The sequence below is a fragment of the Notolepis coatsorum genome, assembly GCF_963971535.1.
Source record: "Notolepis coatsorum genome assembly, chromosome: 9".
Classification (NCBI taxonomy): domain Eukaryota; kingdom Metazoa; phylum Chordata; class Actinopteri; order Aulopiformes; family Paralepididae; genus Notolepis; species Notolepis coatsorum.
Genome location: NC_140173.1, coordinates 61288844 through 61291628, shown reverse-complemented (window position 1 = coordinate 61291628; position 2785 = coordinate 61288844). Strand labels below are relative to the sequence as shown.

Genomic DNA, 2785 nt, shown 5'->3' with positions numbered 1-2785 from the left:
CTGGTGGCTCCATATCACTGCATCTCTCAGAGGATGCAGCAGGTTCAATAACCAGCTCCATTCAGGTTCTTCTACTGGTTTATTTTTCCTGTTTCCTTTTCATGGTCTGTTTTTTTTTATTTTTTTTTATTTCAAATTTGTTTTATTTTGAAGTCTACACGTTTGGTGGATAACAGGATTGAGAAGAGGAAGTGAAATCCAATATCATTTATTTTTATTGTTCTTGGAAGTTGATGTGGGAAGAATGTTCTGCCTGTAGTTCTTTTCAGGGGTGAGATCTGATGTCAAAGAGTAGCTGGAAGAGAGACTGCTGTGAGTAAACGGAGACATTGATCCTGTTGACACACACACAGATACACACACATACACAGACACACACATACATATACAATACATACATTGGGAAGCAGGAGATCACACTGTGTGATACTATGTGTTGTTCTTCTAAAGGAGACGCATGTTTCTTTCCTGAGCCCAGAGAAAGCCAGGCAGGTCTCCCTGGCCACCCCCCCCCCCCCCAGCAAAGAAAACATGTATACTAAGTATTATCACGTGGCGTGATATTATCATTCTGTACCTCCTCCGCAAAGATCACTTCCTGCACACATTTCGACTGCTTCTCTCATTCACCTCCAGCATGACATAAGCCTCATAAAGTTATACACACACACACACACACACACACACACACACACACACACACACACAAACATATACACACACAACACACACACACACACGATAGTATCACACTCCTGACGTTGCCTCTGCAGCCTTCCTGTGTGTGTGGACATGCATGTGTTACTGGAAGACCAGACATGACGGCAGACTGCGCCTCACCTGTAATAAGCTCCTCTCTTTTATAAAAGAAAAACAAGTTTCGATTTACTGTAAAGGTTCCTCATCACATCAGCCTCGCTCCAGAATAACAGCAACAAAAACCAACCAGACACTCCTCAGTAAGGACCCACACAGGATATCCTGTTTTCCAAGGACTCCAAACACCTTCTGAACGTAGCGTGATGTGTCCTTTAGTTTCTCCTCTTCTCTTATTTAGATGCTCCTTGCCGCTCTCGGACTGTGCTTATCTTTTCAAAAGCTATACTTCTTGGACTGTGCTTATCTTTTCAAAAGCTCTACTTCTTGGACTGTGCTTATCTTTTCAAAAGCTCTACTTCTTGGACTGTGCTTATCTTTTCAAAAGTTATACTTCTTGGACTGTGCTTATCTTTTCAAAAGCTCTACTTCTTGGACTGTTCTTATCTTTTCAAAAGCTCTACTTCTTGGACTGTGCTTATCTTTTCAAAAGCTCTACTTCTTGGACTGTGCTTATCTTTTCAAAAGCTATACTTCTTGGACTGTTCTTATCTTTTCAAAAGCTCTACTTCTTGGACTGTGCTTATCTTTTCAAAAGCTCTACTTCTCGGACTGTGCTTATCTTTTCAAAAGCTCTACTTCTCGGACTGTGCTTATCTTTTCAAAAGCTATACTTCTCGGACTGTGCTTCCGCTCAACTTGATGGACTCGAGAGTCATGTTTTTTGTTGGTTTTTTTGTATTAAAGAAAAGATTTTTGGGGAAAAGTCTTAAGCCGCCGTCTACACGTCTGTGTCATTCCACAAGGAGGGTGCTCCCCGGCCTCTTTTAGCTGTGTCATTCCACAAGGAGGGTGCTTTCCGGCCCCATGTCATATTAAAGGTGGATTAGCATGAAATGTGGATTACTTCCGGATATGTAAATCCTTTAAACAGTCAGAATATGGAGAAATCAAACCTAAAACAAATAAAAACACAGGGGTTTGGTCTTGATAGATAAGCCGTATAGATACAGATAGGGTAGGCTGTAATGTTAAAAGCTTAGCTAGCGTGATGACATGCCTAATATTGAAACTGTTAAATTAGCTAGGTTACACGGTAATATTTATTTAGTTGCTTTCCTCATAATTTACAATGGAAGTGTGTTACCTTGGCAACCATCCATATTTCACACTAATACGACTCCTCCCCTTCGGGCCCCTCCTCCTGTATGTAGTGTAGCATCGCATGCCTCACAGAAATACACAACCAGACCCGTCTCCTTTTTCCCCCCCAAAGAAAACTGTTCTCTTTTTCCCAAATGAGTGTTATGCTTTGAGGAAGCCAGAGAGAATGAGCCCTTTACCCCCCGTCAGCGTGGAGTTTCAGGAGACTTTCAATGTATTCATAAACTACTATTCTCTGTCACAACATCATCAAGTCTGAGCTAAGAATGCTGAAAGGTGAAAGATATGGGAAATACACTATAGTTAACACATACTGTAGCAATGGTTGACCAATGGCTTATCAATGATTACATGTAATGATTAGAGATGATGATAATTCATTTTAATTTGTTGTTGAATGTAAAAGGTTGAATCGTTCCAAAGGTATTGGTGACAGTGTACAAAGGCATGAAGGTGTACTGTGGGTAGAGCAAACAGCATGACTGCAGCCTCTTGCTGTAAAGTGAGTGAATTAGCTAATTATCTAGCATAGCCATAGCTGCTGTAGGTACATGCATGTGGGATGAGTTAGGACGGTGTTTCTCAAACTTAAGTCCGGGGCACCAGTGCTGGTCCCTGGGATATTGCAGAGTGGTCTCCCGCCTAATCATCTGGTATAGAAATAGACTGTTCTCTAGTGTCCGTACTAGATAATAGTACTAGAATAGTCCCTGGTAGGCGGTAATATTGCTTTGCCAGACAGTCCCCATGATTTAAGACGTCAACGTGCAATGGACTATAGTGAAAAGAAAGAGAGAGACTCGCA

At 41.5% G+C, this 2785-nt stretch overlaps 1 protein-coding gene across 1 annotated transcript in view; it reads left to right on the top strand.

Moving 5' to 3' along the window:
• The window catches only part of eml4 (EMAP like 4), a 104817-nt gene extending 103228 nt beyond the window's left edge, over nt 1-1589 (top strand). Inside the window, exon 22 of the mRNA XM_084321714.1 lies at nt 1-1589. This exon is cut by the window's left edge and continues 617 nt beyond it. The gene's annotated coding sequence lies outside the window, so the exon portion shown is untranslated.
• The last annotated feature ends 1196 nt before the right edge of the window (nt 1590-2785 follow it).